Source organism: Xyrauchen texanus, chromosome 22 (genome assembly GCF_025860055.1).
Source record: "Xyrauchen texanus isolate HMW12.3.18 chromosome 22, RBS_HiC_50CHRs, whole genome shotgun sequence".
Taxonomy (NCBI): domain Eukaryota; kingdom Metazoa; phylum Chordata; class Actinopteri; order Cypriniformes; family Catostomidae; genus Xyrauchen; species Xyrauchen texanus.
Window position 1 is genome coordinate 39,478,389 of NC_068297.1, and position 27,990 is coordinate 39,506,378.

Consider the following 27,990-nt stretch of genomic DNA (forward strand, 5'->3'; position numbering starts at 1 on the left):
ATTTTTAGTATTCTGACATATTTCGGGAAGCCATGAGGTATGCAATAGAAGCGTTTGTATTTACATACTTAGAATATGTTTTAGATTTTATTTCCCTGGATCTTTCTTGAATATTATACATAGTACATATCAAGTTTCTTCTTAATAAAACATCTGGTTACAATTAGGTTTGGGTGCACACTGGATGATTTTTGCCTTGATTTTGCTGTCTGAAACAAATTGTGGGGATTGTATGAGATCGGCAATCTTTGATTGTTTAGAGTGACATGTTCATTAATGGATGATTGATTGTCCTTGCAATGAATCTTAGCCTCTGGATTTCTGGCAGTGTCAGACATTTTGGATTGCAGCCCAGCAGTGTGACTGTTCCTATAAAGGCTGTCTAATAAAGAACCAATACGAGCACAGCAGTGGATGACATAGGTGTGTGTGAGAGAGAAAGAGAGAGCATGACAGTGAGAGACAGAGAGATGCTTGTCTATATCATATGCAGTCTAAATATCTCATTATTTATTTTGCCAGTCATGACAAACGTCAGCTATGATGTGTATCGCAGAGTCTGACGTAATCATAAGTGACAGTTTATATGTGACTTGGCTTTTACCCAAGATTACACTGGGGTCATATCGCACTGATCTGTCGAGCCAAAATTGCAAAGGACAGACAAAAAAACACAGTGTACATCCTGCTTTAGCAAGACATTCTGTGTAAGTTACAGTTCAAGCAGCAGAAAGATGATCTTGAGCTGACCTTGACTGCCACATTTCCCCTTTGTGGAGGCAATATTAAATCAAACCAAGAAATAAATATAATAAAGAATGGTCAGCTCACTTTCTCTGGTGCCATATGCCTCCAAAAGACACAAATAAATGATCAAACACTTGCCAATGTATTAGAAATATGTTACTGATAGTCTCCGTAGTTCCATTGTCTGTATTGGCTCCTCATTGTGGAGATGTCTAATAGCTGGCTCACAATCTGAACAATCAGGAATCATTGCAGGCTCAGACCAGCTTTTTCATTGAATTTCCACTATAAATAGTTCACTGCGCAACCAGAACACAACCCTGTGTCCTTGACTCACATCGATACGAGGATTCATTCCTTTTCACCCATGTGCACTGATGTGTTCACAGAACAGGTCTATTCTGTGAGCAGGCTTGCCTCAGATTTCTGTTGAATATGCTACCATTGATTTGAGTTGTATGTGGTTTGGTTTTCCTGCATCAGATCTCGAGTAGTGCCACTCTGGAGGGCAAAGGGCAGCTGAAGTTCACCACAGGCAAGTGGAGCCCACATCACAACTGCACCCAGCTGGCAACAGCCAATGACACAGCCATTCATGCCTGGGATCTACGTGGCATGAGGTAAGATTTTGGCTCGGAGATGAGGACAGTATAACAGTATGCATGGCTAGTGTGGAATTTTCCATTTTTGTGTACATTTCATTTCAGTGAAACACAGCTAAACTGAATTGTCCATTGTTTTCCAGTAGTGGCAAAACATTTCTAAAAGTTCATGAAAGACCTGTTTGCCAACTGTCCATTGTTCCCAAAGGTTTGCTAAAAGTTCATCAAGTTCACTGGTTTGCCATAACTGTGTTAAGTAGTGGCAACAGGTTGGGAGGGTTACTTTTGAAATGTAATCCACTACAGATTACAGAATACATGCTGTAAATTGTAATTTGTAACGTATTCCGTTAGATTATTCAAGTTCAGACATGTATTCTAAATACTTTGGATTACTTCTTCAGCACTGGTAGATTTTTTCACTTGTTTTGACTATAAAAACTCTGCCAGAACCATAACACAAAAAAACAAAAAACAAAATTAAAGACATTTTTTTTAATATTTTTACTGGAAAACAATACAAAAATTATTATCAAGAATGTGATTTTTCCCTAATATAAAAGTCTTAATAGAATTTTTTTTTTATTGTGATCCAATGTGAATTTTCTTAAAAAATAAAAATAATGATCGTGTCTGGTAACATGTGCATGTAAAATGGCTAGAAATAGCATTTTAGCTTAGTGTTAATCTGAAAATTTACACAAGGTTTATTTCTATTTCTTCTGCTCCAATCTTACTTCTCTGTCTGCACGTATGAATGTAACACATCATAAGAAAGTGTTTCACCGCTGTTTGAATCACATCATTTATATATATAAATCAAGTCAATTAAATTTTATTTGTATAGCGCATTTCACAACACACATCGTTTCAAAGCAGCTTTACAGAATATCAGCATTAACAGACGATAAAACTGTAATGTCTATAAAGTCGATTAATCATCATTGTGTAATTTAGATAAAATACGATTTTTAATAGTGTTTAAAAATAATTAAATGATAATTGTATTAATAACCCCAGTGAGCAAGCTGAAGGCGACTGTGGCAAGGAACACAAAACTCCATAAGATGTAGATTAATGGAGAAAAATAACCTTGGGAGAAACCAGACTCACTATGGGGGCCAGTTCCCCTCTGGCTAACATTATGAATGTAATGTAAATATTAATTATGTATAGGTAAAATCATGATTTAAAATTAATAAACTAAGTGTTAAGGGTCAGTGATTAAACATCGATTGTGTTTGAACTGTAAGATTAATGACCAAAGTCTTTGAAGTCCATCTTGATTAATTGCAGAAGTTCACATAGATGCAATTGTCCTTGTTAATTGGCTGATGAAGGCTTTTGTTGGCAATAGTTAGTCTAAGCATTTCATTTCAACATTTTGTTACCTTTACAAAAAGCTACACTAGGATGCTGCGCTGAAGAGCGCTTTGGGAACACGTCTCAGTTGTGACCAGATGTGAATATGTATGCAACACGTTAATGAACACTGACTGGAATTTCTAGCCTCTGCCGATGTAATCATTGGACGCACCTGGCGCAGTGGCTATAAATAGATGCGTCACCGGTGCATCATCACACATTTCGTCTTCAGAGACATTCTGTGCTGTGTGCTATCACAAACTGTCAAACTTTCTTTCCTCTGTTAGGAGTTAGATTCTGTTTTTCTCCTAGGAGTTATTCATTTTCTCCTTTCTGTTTCCTCTGAAAAAAATAAATAAAATCTATCTCTCGTTTTTTAAGAAAAAATGACTGAAAATCAAGGCAAACGATTCCCTGTCTATGAACGAGACGGACACACATCAGTTTTATTTTGTTTGTTTGGGGGAGAGCATGCTGCTCTCGCGTTGGGGTGGGCGGGTGCGAGCATTGTGATCTGCTTTCGGGCAAAATGCTTTGCGCTCGCCTCGCTCACTTTCGGGAGTCAGCGCCCACTCTTCACTCGTGGGGCTCTCGCATGGATCTGGCTGCGGAGCGAGAGACGGGTTCGTCCCTTTCGCTCGCTCTCTCCCCAGATCCAGCGGGTTCTTCCCGTGATCTCGAAGGGTGCTATGGCGCCTCTTCGGTTCATGAGGAGGACCATGACTCTTTTGGTTCAGTTGATATCGAGTTATCCACCTCTGAGCATTCCGGGTTTGATAATAAATCAACAGAGGAATTGCTCGACGTTGTTACTCGTGCTGTGGCCAGGCTTAAGATAGACTGGCCACGCCAACAAGAGACCCCCAAACGCTCCAAATTGAAGGATAGATTTTTGTCTGGTGGCCGGGGGAAGGGAACGCCTCATCAGTCCCTTCCCTTCTTTAATGACCTCCATGACGAGCTTTCTCGTTCATGGAGGAAACCCTATACTTCCCGCGTTCACGTGCCCTCGACGTCGATATATTCGACTATCGTGGGTGCTGTGGCACGGGGGTATTCGATGATGCCGCCAGTTGAAGAGACACTTGCGGGTTATCTCTCACCGGGCTCAGCATCATCGCTGAAAAGACCCTCCCTCCCCACGAAGCTGTGTAGGACCACCTCCACACTAGTGGGGAAAGCATATAAAGTGGCGGGTCAGGCTGGTGCTGCCCTGCACACCAGGGCGGTCTTGCAGGCATACCAGGCTGATCTGCTTAAGGACCTGAGTGCAGGTTCCACACTCGTCGAGGAAGCATTTTCTGAGCTTCGTTGAGCTACGGACCTGTCTCTTCGTGTGACCAAACAGACAGACCTTGCTATTGGCCGGTCTATGTCCGCTTTGGTCAGCATGGAGAGACACTTGTGGCTCAACCTATCGGGCATCAAGGACAAAGATAAGACTTTTGTCCTTGATGCCCCAATTTCGCCTTCTGGGCTTTTTGGAGACGCTATGACTACGTTTATCTCCAGGTTCCAGGAGGCAAAAAGCCATGAGGAAGCGTTTGGACAATTCTTCCCTCGCCGCACTCAGAGGGCAGGGCCATCGTCCACCCAGTCCCACTCCGGTCCTGTTAGAAGAAAGGCTCAAAAACAGAGCGTGGCGAGTCGTGCTCCCCCTCGTAAGGACTGGGGACAGGCTCGTCGCCCCCGACAGCTTCCAAAGCAAGACCACAGGGCAGTTATTTCAAAGAGGAAAAAACCCTGAGGTTCTTGCACTCAACCCGGTGGGGGTAGCTCCCCTCGGGATGGGGCGCATGTTCTATTCACTACGCCCCAACCGGTACCCTCATGAATCCTCTCCTTTCCCGCCGCCTCTGGTGATTCAGGAAGCAGAGGCTTCTAACTAAAAGTTGGGTGTACCGCTGTTTCCTGCCTTATTCCATGACTCGGAACACCCGACATCCCCTCAACAGGAAGTTCTGAAATTAGTATCCATCCTAGAAAACCTGGCAGTGTGGAAACTTCTGCCCGGTATTTCTATGTGGGCTCTAAGAACAGTAGAATGTGGCTCCAGAATTAAATTCTCTTGCCTTTTTCTGCGTTTCAACAGCGCGGTCGCCACCTCTGTGAAACCGGATCAGTCATGTCGACTAAAAATAAATAAATAAATAAATGCAAATCTCCTGGTTAAAAGGGGCCATAGAACGTGTTCCCCTTCCAGAGAGAGAGTCAGGTTATTACACCATATACTTCCTGGTTCCCGTGGAGGGTGAGGGGTTGCGTCTGGCACAAGATCTTAAATCCTGAACTACCCAGTCTGGGTGTTCAAGTCCAAGATGCTGCCTATCAAGACGATCGTGTCACAAGTCCAACATCACGCTTGGCTGGTCACCATTGGTCTTATGACGCACTTTTTCACTGAGAAGTTCTGCCGCAACACAGGAAGCTCCTGAGGTTCGCTTTCGGGGGCGAAGCCTTCCAGTATCGGGTTCTTCCATTTGGCCTAGCCCTCTTAACCCGCACATTCACAAATGCATGATGCAGCGCCGGCTCCTTTGTGACTCCGGGCATCCGCATTCTGAATTACATAGACGACTGGCTGATCCTAGCGCAGACTTCTGACTCTCAAGATGGTTCTTCGCTGTCCTTTTATGCATATCATGGCTCATTTTAGCTTATCACTGCATACGTTATGATTTGACTTTATTTCAATAAGAAAAAATAAGTCCAAAGATCCGAAATATCCCACAATCCACAACGTGAAGTTTTAATGAACTCAAACATGTAAACAAGATATATTTCTTAAGTATCTTAAGATAGAAGTTACTACTAACAGTATTTTATTAACTGTAATTAAACAATTTACAAATAAGTATATTTTATGAGGAAAAAGCCAATTCTTGCATTTCTTAAGTGTATTAATTTAAAATATATTTAAACAATAGGCTACAAGCACATATTATTAGGAGTCCTCCACCTGTGTATTGTGATATCATGGAATATATTGTGTATTATGAAAGGTTCATCACAGAACTGTTTGTTAGAAATGGATGATATTTGCCAAAGGTTCGTCACAGAACTGTTTGGAAATAGTGACACATATTTGCCAAAGAACTGTTTGCTAGTAGTGGAAGACATTTGCCAAAGGTTCACCAAAGAACTGGTTGCCACCAAGGTTATTAAAGTATAGCATTTTCAAATCAGTTTTATTTTATATAGTAAAAAGTGGTAGCTAGTAACACATTATTTTGATGGTCACAAGTAGATATTTAACTAACTATATGTGACTTACCAACTGGCTTGCTATAGCTAGTATAGTAACAGTGTTTCAACAAACATTCAGTAGACTTTCAGTAGCCTGTATATTCGCTCTGTGCACAGGGTGACGCGACGAATGTTCGAAATCTGTGTGGTGGGCGGGGGGGACTTCCGGTTTAGGTTACTACCGGTATTTCCGATGTAGATGTTGAAGAGTGAGTGGCAAGCTATCAGTGAGTACCGTATGTAAAATGTTATCAGTAAATAAGAAACGTCTTACATATCAGTATCAAATTGGCAACTCTAAATTACATTGTAGTGTTCCTCGATGTGCCGTTTCATCGAGGTATAATTCTGAAGTAAGTTTTCATTGTTTTCCACATCAGCCTGAGGTACGAGCTCAGTGGCTAGTCAAGATAAGACGCGAGAACTTCACTCCTACCGATAACACCTGGGTCTGCAGTCGACATTTTAAGCTAGAAGATTTCATCATAACAACCACAGGACGCCGCAAATTTGGTCAAGGAGCTGTGTCATGTCTTTTTGAGTGGAACAATTTTTGTTTACCAGCGCCAAGGACTGTATTTTTCTCTATGAGCTTCCATATACTGCTTATATATTTTGTAATTTACTATGCCGTTTGTTTGTTTGTATCTTGTGATATACCTTTCAGAAAATTGTCTGAAATATTGACAATGTTTACATTTGTCATTTATTGTCTTTTACACTGCCAGGAGGAACACAAATACATGAGTTAATTCAGACATTTATTATACAAAGACACAAGCTGTCATACTACACTCAACAATAACATGGCTCCTATAATTGTAACATTGTATATAGATTTGTAATGATGAACTATGTAAATAAACATTGTGGTGCAACGTTTGACATTTTGTATGAGTTATGAGTTTGTAGATAACTAGTCCACATAACTGCACATAATACAGTACTCAACAGTACTTTAATGCTTCTTTGCACTTCTGGTTGGATGTCAACTGCATTTCATTGGCTCTGTACCTGTACTCTGCTAAATGACAATAACATTTAATGTAATCTAATAACTACTAACACTGAATTCATAATAACAAAAGATACCTTGTATAGGTTTGTTGTTTATGTACATACATGTGCATTTCTTAAAGAGAACTATTTACATTAACATTGATTTTCACACAAACACATGTTTTGTACAGTCTGATACAGTAATGCAACATTATGATTGCATAAGGCTCTGCCAGCCACACAGGAGCACTCGACCTCATAGAGCTGAACAGGAGTGGAGTCTTCTAGGACAATCTTTTAAAAAACAAAAAAGTGTGTTATAATCAGCAGAGATCACAAACTGATCAGATATCTCAAAGTCAAAAGTGCATTTTGCATTATTTTTCAAGTTAGCTACTATGAGTTAGAGAATGAGGTTACTTTAGGGTTAGTAAGAAAGTAAGTTAAACACAACACAATATAAACAGCAAAGCAACTGTCTCAACAACCAGCTTCTGGGGTTTCATATAGGAATGGTAGGTCTACTAGAACACTAATAGGGCAGGCAAGTGTCATCATAGTGTTACCTACTTCAAACGTTTGGCTAGCTAGATAGTTGTCTAAGATGTTCAACTTGTTTAGGTAATTATACATTTGTTTGCCAGTTTAACCCATCATTGCCAAATTGAAGCCCCAGAACATAACTGGAACAGAACTGGTTGGATCAGACGAACAACTGAACTGTCTTTCATCCTACTCTGATGGTGTGAGGTTTCTCATGTTTCCTCAAAGATCTATGACAGGTAGCACGGATGCTGACTCTCCCTGTCTGTCTTTACTTGATACCGGGGATAACCAAATACTGTCAATACATGTAACTGAACAACACAAGTCATTAGTATATGGGTGATTCTTAGACTATGGGCACTTTTATGTACTTTGTAACCATAAATGTCATTTTTAAAAATATGACCAAAGTACAATTGATATGGATTGCAAGAGTAGATTTGTGTAATACTTTTTATATTATAATATTATAATAAATTACAATACTTTTTATATTTAGATTATAATATTCTTTTTATTTCTAAATTATACTTTTATATTAATTGATTTCATTTAGATGAATGAAAATTAAATTTTGTTGCATCATTTATTGCTTATATTTTTGCCTTGCCATCAGTTGTGTCAGTTATTTACAGTATGCACTGTAACCGTTCATCTGTGAGACAAATCAGTTGTATACATCAAACTCAGCACTACACTAAAAACAGTTGTGGTTATGTTTAATGGCTTTGTGTATTGAGTTTACGGAGTGTGATGAGTTTAATTGTTTTTCTAATAAACATCTCCACTGTTTCTCTACATTCACGTTAATTCATTGTCTTTCCACCACCACCCTGTCATTTCCATCACCACACACATTTTTTTTAAATATTTAAAAAGTTCTCATCACACATTAAAAATGTATCCACAATTTACGAGATCATGCTCTACTTAATATAAAAATGCAAGTCATTCATTTTCTAATAAGCTCTTGCCCAAACCAGTATTAAATTGAGTGTGACAGGTGTACAGTTCACCGTTTGGTCCTTAGGGCAGTTAATTTATCTCATTGACAAATGTATAATTATTGTACATTGTGGAAAAACTGATAAAACTAGTTACAAAAATGATCTTAGACAATTCTGGACTGACGTAAGTTATTCTGTTTTTAAATAACAGCATTGAGATGTGGTGGAAATGACATTTCAATGCTGTTATTTAAAAACAGAATAACTCATAACTTCATAGTTATGAGACTAACACAGTCTCATAAGTTCTCTTGTAATCTAAGTTTGTCCTCTTACAGACCTTAAAACTAGACAAATTATTTAAACTTATGAGACTGTGTTACGTGACTTTTGAACAAGTTTTTTTATTCAACTTCACAAGCCTAAAAGTGCCCCTTGTTGAAGAAACGCCCATACATGTATTCAATGTCAGATAGTAAAATGAACATATAATAAACCACATGCGACCAACAACTAAAATTAATCGTTTAATAAGTATTTTGTAAAGGTTACTTTCTAGCCTAACGTCACCTAGAATCATCAATAACGTTAGGGCTACAGCTAGCTAAAGACATAGCATAACTTACCTTCATAACTGTTCCCTCTTGCTCTTGGGAGCCGATGATGACGCTTGAATTATTAGGTGTACGTCGTTTATCGTTATCCTTGGCAGATGTTAAAGGGATCTGGCTAACGTAACTTTAGACCGGAAATACCATCGCCCACCAGTGACGTCTGACAATCATGGAACGTTCGTAAAATCAACTAGCCAATAGATCATTATTAATGACCTTTTAATGAACTGATGTTCTCAACAATAATGTGAGTAGGTCATTAATAGAGATCTATATAAAGGCTACTGAAAGTCAACTGAAAGTTTTTTGAAACACTGTTTAATAGCTATAGCAAGTCAGTCGATAAGCTGTTATTTTGCTGCTGTTATACAGGCTATTGATAGTCTACTGAATGTTTGTTGAAACACTGTTTACTAGTTATAGCAAGCCAGTTGATAAGTCACTTATAGTACGTTAAATATCTACTTGTGACCATCAAAATAATGTGTTACTGGCTGCCAACTTCTGACAGCTATTTGCGGCAAGCTGCTACAGATTTACCAGCAATTAACTGTACATTTTCACATTCATAAATTAACCATGCAACGGTATCTGTAATTTGGCTGATCAAGTCCCTCAACACTAATACTGCTGTTCAAAATATCACACCTCAATTACAAATCATGTCTTTGTTTGACAGAAGAACAGTGATGTGTTCCTAAGTGGTTCTGAAGTCCAGATTGTCCTCATCATGTGAAGCAACCATAGTGCTCAGTGTGTATGTGTGAGCAGGGAATGGTCAGCAATAGATGCATGCTGGAGTGAAATGAGTGTTCATGTGAGCTCTGCTGGAGGAATAATAATCACAGTGTTATTGATCCCTGGATAACACACAGACACACTTGAAGAGATGAGATATAATGAGAGAGGAAAAACAGCAGAAAGGAGAAATGAAGACTAGATGATCGAGATGCATTTAACAGATGATGAAGCATTCCAGATGTTTATATGTAAACTAAACTAAAATGCAAAAGAATGCTGGTAGAGTGAGAGATGGATAGAACAAGATTGAGGACAAGAAATGGAGTTACAGTTAATCATAACAAAAGTTAATTAAACCTTGGGAGGAATAGGGATGGGAGATGGTAGAGAAATGGTGAGAGGACAGAAAATTCTATAAATCTAAAGGAAAAGGCTGACATTGGAAGGATTGTTTTTCCAATTCAAACAGGTAAATGTTTTTCTATGCAGGTTACATACATACCAAACTGTTGTCCATCTTGTTTAATGTACAGTAAACTCTTTTGATGTCCAAGATTAAATTAATTAATACAAATAATTTCAAATAAATTAACCTTGATGAGTATTTAGATCTTTTTCTTTTGAGTTCACAAAATGTTTAAATAACTTGAATTGTTTAATGTTTTGCGTTTGATTAACTTATCTCTTTAAATTTACAGGAACTTAATTTTAACTGAAACTGGGAAGGGGATTTTTATTTCTCAGAATGCTTTACATGGCACTCGACAGGGAGAGTAAATGTTAAAATGAAGTGTTATATAGTGCATCTCAGTATATTGGTATACTTGTTGAGCAATTGCTATGCTAATCAAAGCATGGTTTATCAATTAGCGACATTCAACATGCTAACATTCACTCTACTAGTTTGTTCTAGCTAGTACTAGCTAGCTAGGTTCCCTCTACTTGACATATTTATGTTGAGCCTAAATTGTGATTTTAAGTTCATCCAAGGAGTTACATTTAAAGTTAAGTACCATTCAAATGCATGAGTTAGCCTACTCAATATTTAAAATTAAGAAAAAAAAATCAACACGCATGAGTAGTTGGGCACGAGTAGTTTAAGTAAGCAACGTTCTGCTTACTTAAACTTGTAATTTATTAACTTAAAAAATTGGAGTTCTGCTAACTCATTCAGGTTTACAGTGTAAACACATTGAAAAAAACAAAAAACAAAACAAGGTCATCATATTTGTTAGTAACCTGAGTAAATATAATTTTCAAGAATTGGTATAGGTCAAAATGTATATACAGTTGAAGTCAGAAGTTTACATACACTTAGGTTGAAATCATTAAAAAAGAAAATTTACCAGTCCACAGATTTCATATTAGCAAACTATAGTTTTGTTAAGTCGCTTAGGACATCTACTTTGTGCATGACACAAGTAATTTTCCCAACAATTGTTTACAGACAGATTGTTTTACTTTTAATTGACTATATCAAGTGTTGCCAAGTTTCTATGAGCCAAATAAAGGACATTACAGCTCTAAATACGGACATTTTTTTCAGTGGTGCTCTGGCGTAAGATGCTGCACATTATTTATTGGTCAACCTAGAGCTTGTTTAGAGACATAGTTCTGTGTGAACGGCACCATATTCGCTTAAATTAAAAACCTTTTTAATTCAATGGCCAATAACACTATTTTGTCAGTTTCCACAGTAGCTGCTGCCCCGAAGAATGCACCGATATTGCTTGCACCTTTAGCTAGTGTGGCCTTTTTGTGCATTTATGTGGAAGCATGTTGAGTCAAGTCATTCTCGCCTCCATGGCCAACTGAAAATTCCCTGCGACATAATGTACTGAAGGCTTTTAGTTGAGTCACCGCAGACAGGCTTTTTTACTTCCCATTGTTTATTGTAGATGCACAGTCTTTTCTTTTTTTCAGGGTTATCCATATTTGCCATTTAATCCGTATTTCCACATGCCAAATCGACTGAAAAGCGTCACACATTGCCCGAATTTTCTTTTTTTTTTGTGTGGAGGAATTGGCGCATTTACTTAACGTATACTGATTCGCTTGAGGGGGGCTGTGATTGAATGATGACAGGTGTCTGTGATCATTCTTAAGTGTCGTGATCAGCACTGCTGCTGTTGCTGTTGTATCCGTCAGTGGTTAGATCAGTGTAGCAGTCAATAAACGGGACAAAGGTCTTTAGACAATTAGCCAATTAGCTTCTGATAGGAGGTGTAGTGAATTGGAGATGTACATGTGGATGTATTTTAAGGCCTACCTTCAAACTCGGTGCCCCTTTGCTTGACATCATGGGAAAATCAAAAGTAATCAGCCAAGAACTCCACAAGTCTAGTTCATCCTTGGGAGCAATTTCCAATTGCCTTGAAGGTACCAAATTCATCTGTATAAACAATAGTACACAAGTATAAACACCATGGGATCATGCAGCCATCACACCACTCAGGAAGGAGATGCATTCTGTCTCAGAATGCATCTCCTTCCTGAGCGGTGTGATGCTTCTGCAATCAATCCCAGAACAACAGCAAAGGACCTTGTGAAGATGTTGGAGCAAACAGGTTGACAAGTATCTATATCCACAGTAAAACGAGTCATATATCGATATAACCTGAAAGGCTACTCAGCCAGGAAGAAGCCACTGCTCCAAAACTGCCATAAATAAGCCAGACTACAGTTTGCAAGTGCACATGGGGCAAAGATCTTACTTTTTGGAGAAATGTCCTCTGGTCTGATTAATTAAACTGAAAATTGAACTTTTTGGCCATAATGACCAATGTGCTTGGAGGAAAAAACTTACAAGTTGAAGAACACCATCCCAACCATGATGCATGGGGGTGGCAGCATCATGTTGTGGAGGTGCTTTGCTGCAGGAGGAACTGGCGCATGTCACAAAATAGATGGCATTATTAGGAAGGTAAATTATGTGGAAATATTGTTGCAACATCTCAAGACATCTACCAGGAAGTTAAAGCTTAATCGCAAATTGGTCTTCCAAATGGACAATGACCCCTAGCATACTTCCAAATTTGTGGCAAAATGGCTTTGGTATTAGAGGGGCCATCACAAAGCCCTGACCTCCGTCAATCCAATTGAAAATTTGTGGTCAGAACTGAAAAAGTATATATATATATAATACACACATTTATATCTATACCTCTCTCTCCACTGCCCCTCCCCGAGAGCCCTCCAAAAACTCAAAATAGTTGCCCCATTTCCCAACAAGCAAATCCAAGTTACCCAGTCTTCTAAATGACATTTCCTCAAAAGCCGCCACCCTCCCCATCTCCGTGCACCACCCCTGAAATGGGGTGCTCCAGTCGACTTCCATCCCCTTAAAATAATTTGTCTAGCAATCATTACACTGGTCAGAACAAAATTTTTTATGCGTTTATTCCCCACATCGATGACCGCCAAATTCTGGGGCAAAACCCAGTGCCCAGTACGTCACACATAAAACTCTGAACCTTCAACCAAAATTCTTGGATCTTAACACATGTCTCCATCATCTGATTGGCATCGCCAGCAGGTGGGTGTGTCTTTAAGCCCAAGCCTATACAATCTAGAGGGGGTCCAATAGAATCAATGTAAAATCATAAGGTGCAACCCTCTCTAGATGCAGACTTGACATTTTTTTTAATCCTAGCCCACACTCCCTCCTCCAGTACCAAGTTTAAATCTTTCTCCCATAATCTTTTGATAGAAGTTAAAGCTTTGTCCCCCAGACTCTGATTTAGCAGGGAGTAGTACACTGATGCCTTCAAAAAGCAGTAATCACCATTCCCAGAGTATCTGCCACTTTAGGGGGGTGAATACTACTCCCAAAAATAGAACAGAGCAGATGGTGCAGCTGTAAATACCTAAAAAACCTAAAAGATCTGGGAATCCCAAAATGTTGAACCAAATTTTCAAAAGATCTCAACACTCCACTCTCATTTAGGTCACTGAATATATTAACCTCCATCACAATCTACTCTGACCAGCAGAAAGTAATTTTGAGTTCAGCCATATGCTCGAGGCAACATTTAAATAAATGTCAGAATGAAACACTCTGGACACTTTTGTCCATACCGAGTGCAAATGCGAGATAACAGGGTGTAACTTAACTTCTACGGTTAGTTTAATAGAAAGGCTTTACAATGCTGAAATAGGGGCAAGAACTTCCTGTTCAATACAAAAGTAGGGAAGGGCTCTCTCAGGTGAAAACAACCAATGAGGTAAATGTCTGAGATCGAATGCATAATAATAATACAAATTCTTGGGTAGGCCTAGCCTACATTTGTCAATCGGCCTATGTAATTTACTGAAATGTAATCTGAGATGTTTACCATTCCAAATGAGTGTGTAAGATTGGCTCCAAACTGTATCTCCTCCGTGAAAGACAAAGAACCAACATGACAAAACTCCTACACAGATGAGCATCTCCACCTGAATCAATGCGTCTTACTGAGCAAGGACCATAAAACTCAAATCTCGTCTGACCTCTATCTCACCTCAGGCCAATTTAGGCCTATTCTCCTAAAACTAAGCACAAATAACATGCAGATTCATCCACTCAACAGTCCCGAAGGAGTGTTACTCCACAAAACAAACTCCAGCCACTAGGTGGAACAAGCACAAAAAGAAACAAAAAAGGTGCTCAGTTCCTCAAACAGTCACGTGAATGTTCAATGAGTAGGTCCATTCGGCTACAACGTGAGTACCACAAAATAACTTACTCCATCCATTGACTTTATGAAGGACATCGCTTGCTGGAAACATGTAAATGTTTTGTGGACATCCTTAGCATCTATTTTCAATTTGGCTGGGAACATCAGTGCAAAAGCAACCTTCTGTTGATGTAAGAGTTTCTTGCATTCCTTGAATCGATCATGTTTCTCTCTTGATGAATTTGCAAAGTCTGGGACCAAGAAAATGCTGTGGTTCTTCCAAGAAGGCCTTCCTTTATTCTTCGGCTTGCACAACACAAGACTTTTATCAGATGATCTCAGAAATTTGGCTAGAATTGATTGGGGCCTGTCTACCTCAGCGGATCGCCAAGTTGGAATCCTGTGAGCTCGCTTGATTTCCAGCTTATGGCCTGCTTTGCCAAGCAGATTCAGAAAAGACCCATCCAGGATTTTTACCTTATCCTGACCTCTTCGGCTTAAAGAATTCTAACGATTCGGACATCATTCCGCCGGTTGCGGTTCTCCAAGTCCTCCAATTTCTCCCAGACATGCTCCAAATCCACCTTGGTCACTAGCGGATTAGCAGCTAGTTCCCTCTCCAAAGACTCCAGATTATCGATCCGCTTTTCAACATCCCCCACTCTTGTGACCACCTCAGTGAATTTTGTTTCCATGGCAGTGATCGAACGACATATTACAGTAACATCCTCCAATCCGGCAACGACTTTCGTCATCATTGCCGACATGTTCAACGATTCTTGTCGAATTTCCCTCACTTCTCTGGCCAAATCGACTCCCGGACTTGTGGCCTGCTGCTCAGGGGAATCATCTTGAGCAACTAAGTGTCTTTTAATGTCTCCAGAGCCTGAGGATTTTGAATTATTTGACATATTGTCTTCCTAGAACAGTTATGGTACAGAGTGTATCGAATCTCACCGGTTTATGACATAAAAAGAATTAAACTAGCAAAGTGCGCAGAGCTCGCCGCTCACTCGTCCGAACCTCAAATGGCGTTACGTGACTGCCGACATTTCACATTCTTAAAATAAAGTAGTGATCCTAACTGACCTAAGACAGGGAATGTTTTCTATGATTACATGTCAGGAAGTTTAAATGTATTTGGCTAAGGTGTATGTAAACTTCTGACTTAAAATGTATCTGTGCATCCCTTTTCTAGGATGAAACTATTCTACACACAAGGCTCCACTGAAAACATCTCTTCTGTCAAACAATTACTGAGCAATCATTCTTGCATGGAATGTAAGATGAAACATGTCAATATTTAAAGTGTGCATCGCATGCAAACAAGACTTTCAGTGAAGACATGGTCGGATACACATTTGTGTTCACGTTTCCAGTTGGTGTGCAGAACACACTTTTCTGGGGCTGAAAGATTAATTAAACTAAAATCGAAATCAGCATATGAGGTAGTGCGAATATCAATCCGCAAAGCTGCAATTTAATTAAATAAATAAATTGTCTGCTCGTGCTGCTCACTGTGCTTATTGTACATACAGCTGTATTCTCTATAGTATTACACATTTTCAATGCACACATTGATGCACACATTGTTATAAATTAACAGTGCTCTAGATGCACATTAGTGCAATTCCAAATATTCTTGGCTAAAAGTTATTATCCAAATAGAATGTACTGTAAGTTAATAGCACAGGGTTTTTGTGGACAAAAGAGTGGATGAGACTATTTCTCTTTCTTCATTCATATCAATCAATATCTTTCAAAATAATCATAGGTAGATTTTTTTTGTCCAAATCGTTCAGCCCTGCGCTCTCCATATGCTGGACTTCACATCCAGAGTCTTCACAGAGTCCCTGCCAGCCCAAACACCAATGAACCATTCCAAACTGTCACAGACATCAAAGTTATGTGCTGTTTAGTATCACAGTCAATTTTCAATACTGCAAGAAATAATTTTTTTGGGCTATTTCCCAATTTTAGGCCTTTTGGAATATGAGTATTTCTTGATCCAAAAAAAAAAGTTACTCCAAAAAGTCACACTTGGACTATCTCTTTAATACATCTTTTATTTCTTTATTTCGATAACTATTCACTCATGATGAATGTCATAACAAGAGGAAACTTTCCACATTTCCTTCTGTAAGGTATTTTATTGCAGACTATATATTAAACCTACAAAGGTTTAAATAACTTTAATATGTTCCTCATGTCTGTGTATAACGTTGATAGAGAGCCCTCTGGTAGAAAGAATAGTGTGTGATTGATTGAGCTCATATTATCATTCTTATGATAACTGTCAAATGGAAATATCCTCCGTTTCATGGCACTGATACAGTATCAGGTGCGGATGTGACTGTGATTTAGTGCTGAATATTCTGTTAAATCTCCATGAGTGAAATGTTAAAGATTACCAGCTTCATCAGAAGTTCCATCACAAATTATAATTTTTTTGAATAATGTAAAAAACACCCAAAACTACATTAATGTAATGTGCTTTGTGGTGAATGCTATCTTCCATTTGTCTTGTCAAATATGTATTATATAAGTGTTTTATTTACATTTCATGTGAATTTTAATATGACAGCTGATTAATAAATGTGTTTATGTGATTGGCTGGCTATTACACAACTTCCGGGAGTCAGGAGGCACACATTTTCATCAGTCCAAAGAAGAAATTGTGTCACTTTACATGTTACAATCCCATGATTGACTTTTGAAAGATGTTTAAGAGATTGTACTAAACCAGACCAAATATCTTTACACCTCAAATTAAAAACTTTTAACAGAAGGATTAATGGAAGTTCTTATGAAAAATATAAGCTTCAAATTTCTGCCTTTAAACCCTCAAAAAATTGGCCCCCATTCACTTCCATTGTAAGTGCCTCACTGTAACTTCGATTTTTGCTTTTTAAAGAAAAGGAGGGGTGAGTCGAAATCAGCATTATGCCACAAATGCTGTTCATAGAGCTTAACTTGTATTGAACCCAGAATATTCCTTTAAAAAATTAACTGTGGTTGGTCACTTTACATGGTGGTCTGACGGTCTCTTAATGTCTAAGGGTGTACTCACACTAGGCAATCTGTACCATGCCCGGGCACGGTATGCTGAACCATGCCTTGGCCCACTTGAAGAGATGGGCTCGAGGATGGTTCAGTTGACTCAGGTATGGTACGCATCTAGTGTGATCGCTAACCGTGACCAAGCGCGTAACTCGAAACATGACGTCAATGATGCGAATGGGCAAAGGGGTTCACTTTCGTCTACAGCAGAGATGCAGTGTTTACTGGAAATTTGGGCTGACGTGAGTATACAGGTACAACTGGATACAACACACAAGATCACACAAGAACTCCGAGATATTTGGTAAAATTTGCAACTATCTTCATGCTCGTGGATACCAAAGAACTACTGAGCAATGACGTGACAAGCTGAAAAAACTGTGTGTTCATTATCTGAAGGTACGGGATGCACTCAGACGAAAGAGATCAATTCCTGTGGTACAATGTTGTCGAAAATTAGGCATTTGAGAGGGCCATGTGTCACCGTGCCCCAAACAACTCCAAATAAGCCACAAAGTAAGTAATGTTACAAAGATGGACTCAATTGTGCTGTGCAAGAGCACTTTTCTTCCTGTTTTCTTCTAAACAAAAAGTCGCATCGTAATAATATAAGTGTGCTCAGGCCCGGAACGTTAAATGCAAAGTGAGTGTAGGCCAGCGGGGGAGGGGGGACAATCGTGCTTGGGCACGGTACAAGGCAAACGGGCCTAGTGTGAGTACGCCCAGCTGGCCAGAATGAGCTTCAAGTGGAACAGACTTTATGCCGATTGTCAGTAGTCTGGCTACACGAGACTACTGTGATGTCACAATGTCTTTGCTACAAAATCACAAATAATTTAAATGGCAGTTTTATCAATGTAGGTTATTAGCTATTTTAATCTGAATACACACTGAAAGGAGAACTTTACAGCATCTCAAGCTGCATACAGTCAAAGATTCTTTAAGCATTCCTGCTGTCCACCTGCTGTTTTCTGAAACCTCAATATCCTGCAGTGCATTTAAGACCTGTTTGAAATCCACATGCTTTTAAACTGTCTTCCGTGTAGACTGAAGCAGACATCAGGCCTCAAGCCCTTCCATTCAGCCTGTCTTACTTCAACATGATGTGCCTCACTGTTGCCATGGAAACAAAGGTCTGGCATTGTAAGCGCTTCCAATCCACTCAGCCATGTCCATTTATCAGGCACTCATGCCTCGCTGCAGTGTGGAACACAGGCCCATAATGACTTCTGTGGCCAGGAGAAGGGACTTTGGGAAGGGAATGCAGATTGGTCCGTGCCATGTCCACAGGCATATGGATCAACACAAACTAATCTCTGTCAGATTTTTTCTGTGCTGTATGCTCGCCCAGGCTTTTCCTGATCGGATCCCAATTTCACATTTACAAGCATGAAGGACTCCAGAGCAATGCAGCTAACCTCATTTCTTGCTCCATTTCGTTGGCTGGGCTGCTGCTGGCTTTGGCTTTCACATACACCTTGCTCCTTAACAGGGAGAGAGTTCCTGAACCTTCCGCCTGCTAAAGGTCTCCTCCATTATGTCTGTGTGCTTTGAGAAGGCCAGCCGAGAGTGCACGCAACAGTAAATGCAGGCTTGCAAAACCAAACTTCTGACTATCTGAAAAAATGTGGTCCACTTGGTAGCATATTCTGGAAGAGACCATCGTACTGATATTGAAAGCAACCAAATGCAGTTTGTTTTGATTCTATGGCTATGTTCACACTGCAGCTGAATGTATCCCAAATCTGATTGTTTTTGTCAGGTTGTTCACATGACATTTTAAATGTAGCCCATATCATAATCTCAAGTCATTTCCTTGATATTCCTAAACTGACCTGCATGCTTATAACAATCCTAAACATGCGTATAATAAACCCTGGCGTGATTATAGTATGTAAAGTCACAATTATTATATAATTAAAAATATTCACTCACCAAACACTTTATTAGTAACACTTTGGTTTAATAAAGTGCCTAACATGGTATTATGCTGTTGTAGCCCATCCGCCTCAAGGACATGTTGTGCGTTCTGACACCTCGTCCTAACCAGATACAACATGATAAGTTTCCAGTGACAAGCATTCTGTCCACACCAGGTGCGAAATGACACGGCAATATTTATACACTAAAATGAGGATAACTGACAATAAAATTTAGAAAACAGAGCAATCACAGACGAAACAGTATGTTTATTGAACGCAACACTTTTTCTCCCATAAGTGTCTTAACGCTTTACACAGGGAAAAGTTACTTTATGAATGGTATCCTTATTCAGTTTGTTATGATTATTTATGTCCACACAGTAGTCCTGTTGTAATTTCGCCAATCTGTAATTTAGACGTGACAGGGAAGCAAAGCCAGAATAAGCCGGTATGTCTCCCCTCTGCCATTCTGAAACTGTGTGTGTGTGTGTGTGTGTGTGTGTGTGTGTGTGTGTGTGTGTGTGTGTGTGTGTGTGAGACAGAACTCCGACTGAAGAGAAAGAGACCTCAAGCACAACATTCCCTCAGCCAAAATCAAATGGTTCTGAACTGGTTAGTGAGATGCCGGCTTTAATATACTGTAAAAATTATCATTTTAGACACATTTGTTGACACGTTTTAGGCAGGACATCACAGAAATAGATAAAATAAAAAATCCAAAAATAGAAAGCCCTGTCACGGCTGTTTAGGACAAAACTCGAATTAACATGAAAAAGATACCTTTTATCGCATGTCATGGCATCACATCGCATCTGGTTAGGACATGGTGTGAGATGCTATTCTGCTCACTACAATTGCACAGAGCGGTTATCTGAGTTATCGTTGCCTTTCTGTCAGCTCGAACCAGTCTGGCCAGTCTACGTTGACATCTCTCATCAATAAGGTGTTTCTGTCCACAGAACTGCCGCTCACTGGATGCTTTTTGTTCTTGGCACCATTCTGAGTAAACTCTAGAGATTGTTGTGTGTGAAAATCCCAGGAGATCAGCAGTTACAGAAATAATCAAACCAGCCGTCTGGCACCAACAATCATGCCACTGTCTAAAATCACTGATGTAACCCACTAGAAAATAACCTACTAATTATGTAATGTTTCCCCTGCACACCGTATTAGTTCAGTAGGTGGCGGTGTGGTGCTGAACAGAGGGAAATAGTTACGCTGATTTCTTTCGGAGAAGAAGACCGGACTCGTGCAGATCGATAGAGCTGAAGCGTTGCTTCAATTTTCTTCGCTGAAATAAAAAAAGTTAAGGGTAAAAAAAATAGGTGACAGTTAAGAGCTAGTTAGAAGGGTTTTCCCACCAAACTTACTTCTAATGCAGAGATAACCGAGCAAAGTGTCAAAATTACGACAAGGAGGTTACCTATTTTTATGATTTTTCTCCGGTGAGTGTTTTACACGTGTCAATTGTGTTACTAGCAGACATGGTGATAGATGAAATTAGTGAGTTAAGTGTGGAAAAGTTATCATTGTTTTATTTTTTCTTGACTGTAACTCAGTTTAATGCATTGTGTGAGAATGTATTGATAAGATATGCTAAAAAAAAAAACAAAAGGAAAAAACCAATCGGAGTTGAACATGAGTTTAATGATCTGAAGTGTTGTTTCATGCTATATTGAAGCCATGTTGCTACGTGATATGCTAGTGCTTGAGTTTCATGTATGTAGTGAATGTATAGTTCGGAAATAAGAATTTAAGCTACTACATTTCATGGATATATGTTATGTTTTCAGAACTAGTAAAGTTTATCGAGAGAATAATGAAATATTGCCCTGCTATGCAGGTTGGTTTTTTTGATGCATGATTCGAAAAGGAGTTCCATTGGATAAATTCATCATCGGACGTGTGAGGCAGAACTGCAGAGGGCGCGACTGATCATCTTGCCTGCACTACGGACTGCTTCCACTCACCATTTCTCCATTGCATCGTACAGATAAGCGCGAGATCTCACCCCACTAAAACAAAATTACTACCCGGGTAGATGGACATTGAGTTAATTTTTGTTTTCATATTTTCCCCACTTGTGAAAAAAAGAACAGAAAAAGTTGAGAACTAAGGGAAATACAAAATTTAACAACTCAAAGGACATTGTATGTAAAAGATTAATAGAGCGATATTGGTTGATATGTATTGTTCAATAAATGCCGGCTTTATGTTCTAAGTAAATTATCTTGGTACTTTAATCTATCTACTCCTCCTGTGAAAAGTTCCTTAGAAAGGCAGCACTTCAAGCTACATTATAATAAGTGCCCCTTTCACTGAGATACCTTTTTTCTCCATTCTGATGGTTGATGTGAACAGGAACTAAAGCTCCTGACCTGTATCTGAGTTATTTTTGTCATTTCACTGCCGCCATACATTTGGCTGATTATATAATTGCTTGAATAGGTAGGTGTAAATGTGTTCCTAATAAAGTGGTTGGTGAGTGTAATTACATGTTTTATATGAAGTCATTTGTATGGTGTAATTACCATCGAAGCTCAAGAATGTAATATTACTTATGAGCAAAACACATAATTTTTTTAATGAAATTAAAGGGCAGCAGGATTGGGTTCCATAGCTACATATGTGTTAGGCCAGTTAAGAAGTTTGAATTTGTCATTATTTCAGAATCGCATTGACTTGCTAGCTGTAATAGTTAAAGGACGGGCAAGGAGGAGGCTGGAACCAGCTGAACAGTCAACATAAAATTTTAATGCAAAACTCAACATAAAACAAACATGCAGCATGTGTGTCTCTCTCTCAAACTACCGTCTCCGGCTCCCCTTTATCAGTGATCTGATCTGATCAGCAGATTTAGTGCCGGCCATGTACCCTAACGGCCCGGCCACGCCCTCTTCCTCGTCACACTAGCACTATGTCAAGGATGTTTTTATGTGCAAATTTTACTATTTAATTGTAGGCCTAATCCAAATGAATCACTGAACCCAACTCTTTAAGCCTATGATATTATAATCTTTCCTTAAAAAGGAACTGAATTTGTTAACAAAAATAGATGTGAATCACAAATAAATGTTTCAAAACATAACAGACCTGCACATGAGGTAAATCAAGTTTGCAAAGAAATCACATAAAATCTGCCCAAAGTTGCATTTCCCATACAACGATGTAACTTAACCACCATAGTACGATACATCATTGGAAAAATGAACTAGCAAGTCACGACTGTTTCCCAAAACTGTAGTAGCTATGTCGCACATCCATTGTTCAAACCATGTTGGTTCAACAACATAGAGCTGTCATTAATGACGTTACACAGGGGTGGAGTTATAACTTCCATGAATATGAAATAATAAAAGCTCATTCACACGTACATCAGAAAGTTGTTTTATGTGCGAAAGCTGCTGAAGACATGAAAGCTCATGCACCGTGTAGTGTGACAGGAACATTGCGCTGCAATAGTGAGGTTTCCATCTACATCAGACTTCGGTGTTCCCCCGATGCACTTGAGCTCATACACACATGCGCATTCTTCAAAAACCTAAAAACAACACTTTTGCATTTACAAAAAACACAAAACACATCCGACAGAAACCGTTTGTGATAAAGCGCTTTCTCTTAGTAACTTTTAATCCCTTAAATGGCAGCATTCACATATAGATGATGTTTCAGAATGCCACTTTCTGCAAAACCCTGTTGCAGTGTTCTTAAATGCATGTACACTAGGCACTAGGCACTAGGCAGACTGATGCACATGGGGAGGGGCATTATTCATTTCACCATCAGTCTGGGGTGCGGCGTGCCACTTGATCGTTTTGTTGTCAGTCAGTGTGGGGGCATCAGATGGGACGGCTTGAGGCTAATCATAGAAAATCCTATCCTAGCCCCACTAGGCCATGTCAGGTCTACTGAAGCACCCCAATTCCTGAAAGTTGCATGAAGCCAGCCAATTAAATTCTGTCAGCTTCTGTCCTGTTTGTGAATCAAACAGTCAGTGACTGGATTGTCTATGGTTTGCAATTGCAGGCATACCATCTGAAGCTGAGACTAGAAGATGCATGGCTGAAGAATCTCCTCTAAAAATCTATACTAAGATGATGGAGTATGACATTTTACTGTCTTCTTCTCTTGATTTTAGTATTCATACTCCATATAATAGTCCTCTACATTTGAGCATTTCTCATGTTAAACATGACTTGGATAGCCAGCTAATGAAAGCAGAAAAAGGCAGATGCAATATGTCTGCGTTTAGTCCATACAGATTAGCCTCAGGTCCTTCAAACCAGACGAGATCTCTTTGTGTGAGGACACTAGCAGCCTGTGCTTTATGACGTGTCACACTTTATACGATACTTGATGGAGGTTTGACCTTCAGACCCAGATGCTCAGACTGTTTTGATTCATGAGAGGGTCTCTGTATCTCTCTTTCTCTTGAGTCTCTTCTTCTTTTTCTCTTCTACTACTCTCTCTCTCTCTCTTTCTCTCTATCCCTCACTCACAGTCTATCTGAGTATTTAATAGGGATGTAAAAAATCGACTTTTTGGTGGGTTGCCTGAACGACTAGTCAACTAATAGATTTTAGGAAAGTCCTGTTTAATTAGACTGGTATTGGGTTTTCCTGACCCTGATCAGATGCATTTGTGCTAGACTGAGTGCAAAGATATGAAACCAAAAGCATGGGTCTCGAGATGCATTTTTAAAAGTTGTACTATTTTTTATAAAGCAGTAGGTAGAGCAGTCAGTGCAACTCCAGCTGTACAGGTAATGCACCTCATCAAACCAATGCAGACTGATCTCACAGTGAATTCAGAGAGAGTCGGTAGACTTTTCTTAAGCGGTTTGTGCTAACCGAAATTCAAAGCACCGAGAATCTGGGTCTCCCATGCAGCTGACACAATGCGATTCTGGTTGCACCACAGTAGAAGGTAAACATGGATGAACTGATGCAAAAATGACTGATGGAAGATGGCGCTTGTCAGTAACTCGACATACTGGTACTGATCTCAGGGTATTGGAACACCCAGACGCAACGAGAGCAACATGTAGCACAACCTTCCACAGATGAAGTGCTCTTGGGCTCAAAGACAGCTGGAACAAGCACAACTAAATTCAGGAATCCCACAGTCCAAATCACTGAGATCACATTTTTCCGTATTCTGATGGGTGATGTGAACATTAACTGAAGCTCCTGATCCATATCTGCATGATTGTATGCACTGCACTGCTGCCACACAATTGGCTGATTAGATAATGTATGGATTATTGTTGGTGCCAGATGGGTTTGAGTATTTCTATAACTGCTAATCTTCTGGGATTTTCACACACAACAGTCTCTAGAATTTACTCAGAATGGTGCTAAAAACAAAACAAAAATCCAGTGAGCAGCAGTTCTGTGGACGGAAACACCTTGTTGATGAGAGAGGTCAATAGAGAATGGCCAGAGTGGTTCGAACTGACAAAGTCTACAGTAACTCTGATAAACGCTCCGTACAATTGTGGTGCCAAGTATATCATCTCAGAATGCTACTCTGACTGTACGTTCACACCAGAAGCGGCGAGAGCGTCAAAATTCGCTCTGGCTGCCCTGCCTTCGACGCTCAAGGACGCTCGTGGACGCTCTGACGTAGTTGAAATAGGCAGCAACGTTTGTTCAGAATGCTTTGTTTTGTGAACTATATTTAAAGGGGCCGCAATTTAAACATCCAGACATGTCGACCATTTACTTTTTGCCGACCTATCACAAGTAGCGTATATCCTCATGTACTCTTTAAAATGTGAAAATAATTAATCGATCGATGGCAGTAAGTAATTAAAATTATAGTTGTTTGTTATAAAAAATAAAATACATTTTATTAGTAATAACTGTGGTCTTGGTCATATATTACAGGGAAACCCGTCACGGCAATAATTCGTTTCTCCTCCATTTTATCTTCGGAACGAATGCTTGGTGGGAACCAAAGTTTACACGGTTGTGTTCTCTAGACTTCGCTAGAGCGGAGCACTTCTATATTCCAATAGGTTGCCGCCGAACCGCGTCACAGCTCATTACCATAATGTTGACTGCACTTGAACTTCCATCTGACGCCCACGCCGCCCAAGACTCGCCGCGGCGCTGGCTGTCATTGAAAATGAATGACTTCCGGTCGATTTGACGCTCTCACCGCCTCTGGTGTGAACGTACGGTGAGATGTGGGTTTGTGCTGTTTTGGTGGCACAAGGGGGACCTACACAATATTAGGCAGTTGGTTTTATTGTTGTGGCTGATAGGTGTGTATATATATATATATATATATATACACACACACACACACACACAATATAATGTGGACCTTGCCTAGCTTGTTGGATGACTAGTTGACCATCCTGACCCATCCCAATTTATTGCTGTGTATTGCATTGTTTTGACGATGTGATCTGCTGTCATAAAGATTTACTGCATTGAAAATGCTCGCGGACAGCTGGTACGTGACTTTGACTTCAACCCCAACAACCAGTATTAACTGGCTGGCTGTGGAGATGACTGTAAAGTAAAGTTCTGGGACATGCGGCACATCAACGAGCCTGTCAGATCCCTGGAGGAGCACTCTCATTGGTTAGAGATACACACACACACACACACACACACACACACACACACACACACACACACACAAACAGTGGAAAAAATAAACCTCTGAAGTTGCACTTGCAGATGTTTTTTACATTGATTTAAATAACCATATTTTTTTAATTGACAAATATACTGTACACGGGTTGAAAAAAATTACAAAAACACATAATGATATGTAAGGCAGAATGTACAGTCAGCTGCTCATCATTGCACAATTCATAGTTCTGTTTCTATACTGACCAGCTGAGTGTATATTCAGAGGAATGATATTGATGATATTTTCTCCTGCTTGAAAGCGTTTTTAGCTAAATATATAAATTCTGATTTATTTCACCCCTGTTTTTTTCAGACAGTGTGATTGCTGTCAAACAAGTCTAGAACTGTGTGTTATTGCTCCATCAAAAAGAAAAGTCCCAGTTCTGTTTGCTGACGCTAGTGGGGCAGAATGCCTCGCATGACTTTAAGGCATTCTTTGCCATAATTTTTGCATGACACATTGTGATTATTTTTATTTTATTTTTAAATCCTGATAAATAGCATCTTTTTGAGTTGAAATGCCTCAAGCTGCCTTTATATACTCACAAATCAAAATGTGTATGTTCTTCCTTATGTGAGACACTTTTACGGCTGCATTTATAATTGTAATTCAGTTATATCCAATACTAGATCTCTTGCAAATCTGCCTTTGACTCTAGTCAAAGCTTGCCTTCCTTTGCTGCTTTATCTGTATGCATGTGTCAGGGTTTAAAATGGTTATCTTAAATATTAAAGACATTATTTTAATTAGAGTGTGCATATCTGTGCTCCTGTATCTTGCTGATGCTGTGGTTGTGTGCTACAGTGCTCAAGGCTGAGTTAGTGGAGCACATTTTAGCTCACTGCAGATCTTTTTCAGTGAAAAGAGGAGTGTGTGTGTGTGTGTGTGTGTGTGTGTGGCTGTGAGACAGAATCAGCTTGTAGGAGTGAGTCACTCTATATAATTGTCCCACAGTCGCACATATCACTTACTTTACAGACGTGTTTTACGCACACCAATCACAGAATTTCAGACACAGGGTGCTATCTCTTAAAGATACAGCTTCCATATCTATCAGTGCTGTTTTGATCCTATTTAGATAGGAAAGACCCAAAACAACAGTGTTCTGTACATTTCTCTCATTTATTGTGTGTGCAGCAGCAGGGGTCGGGCTGAGCCTCGGGGTGGGAGGTATTAAGGAATATTTCAGGATAGAGACAGATTAGTTAGGGAGCTGTCTGCTGATAGCTGAGTTGTCCTCCCACAATCCCTGGCTATGAACGCTTGGATCCATTCCTGAGCCCTGCCTGAGGCTTAGATAGATGCAGAGGAGAAAGAGGACATGTTGAGAGATATAAGTGATGTTGGTGAGCAGATGCGCTTGAAGTAGTACATGTCACACTGTTGCTTGTGGTGTTGTGTTTCAGGTTTTGGAGTGTGAGGTACAATCTTTCTCATGATCATCTCCTGCTCACGGGCAGCAGTGACAGCAGGGTGATCCTGTCCAACATGGTGTCCATCTATTTTGAGCCGTTTGGACACCTGGTCGATGATGATGATTGAGAATGAGGAGAACCAATAGGAAGACAAGTCTCTTTCTGTTTATCTCCCTTTACACTTGATAATATACACTGGCAGCAAAAAGTTTGGAATAATGTACAGATTTTGCTGTTTCGGAAGGGAATTGGTACTTTATTTTATCAAAGTGCCATTCATCTGATCACAAAGTGTAGTCAGGACATTATTGATGTAAAAAACAGCACTATCACGATTTGAAAAAGTAAGTTTTTATCAAATCTAGACAGACCCCATTTCCAGCAGCCATCACTTCAACAACTTATCCTTGTATAATCATGATAAATTGATAATTTGGTACTAGAAAATCACTTGCCATTATATCAAACCCAGTTGAAAGCTAT

General features: G+C 39.5%; 1 pseudogene; it reads left to right on the top strand.

The window, feature by feature from the left end:
• The window catches only part of LOC127662707 (EARP-interacting protein homolog), a 66,771-nt pseudogene extending 39,118 nt beyond the window's left edge, over nucleotides 1-27,653 (top strand).
• Nucleotides 27,654-27,990: the final 337 nt, after the last annotated feature.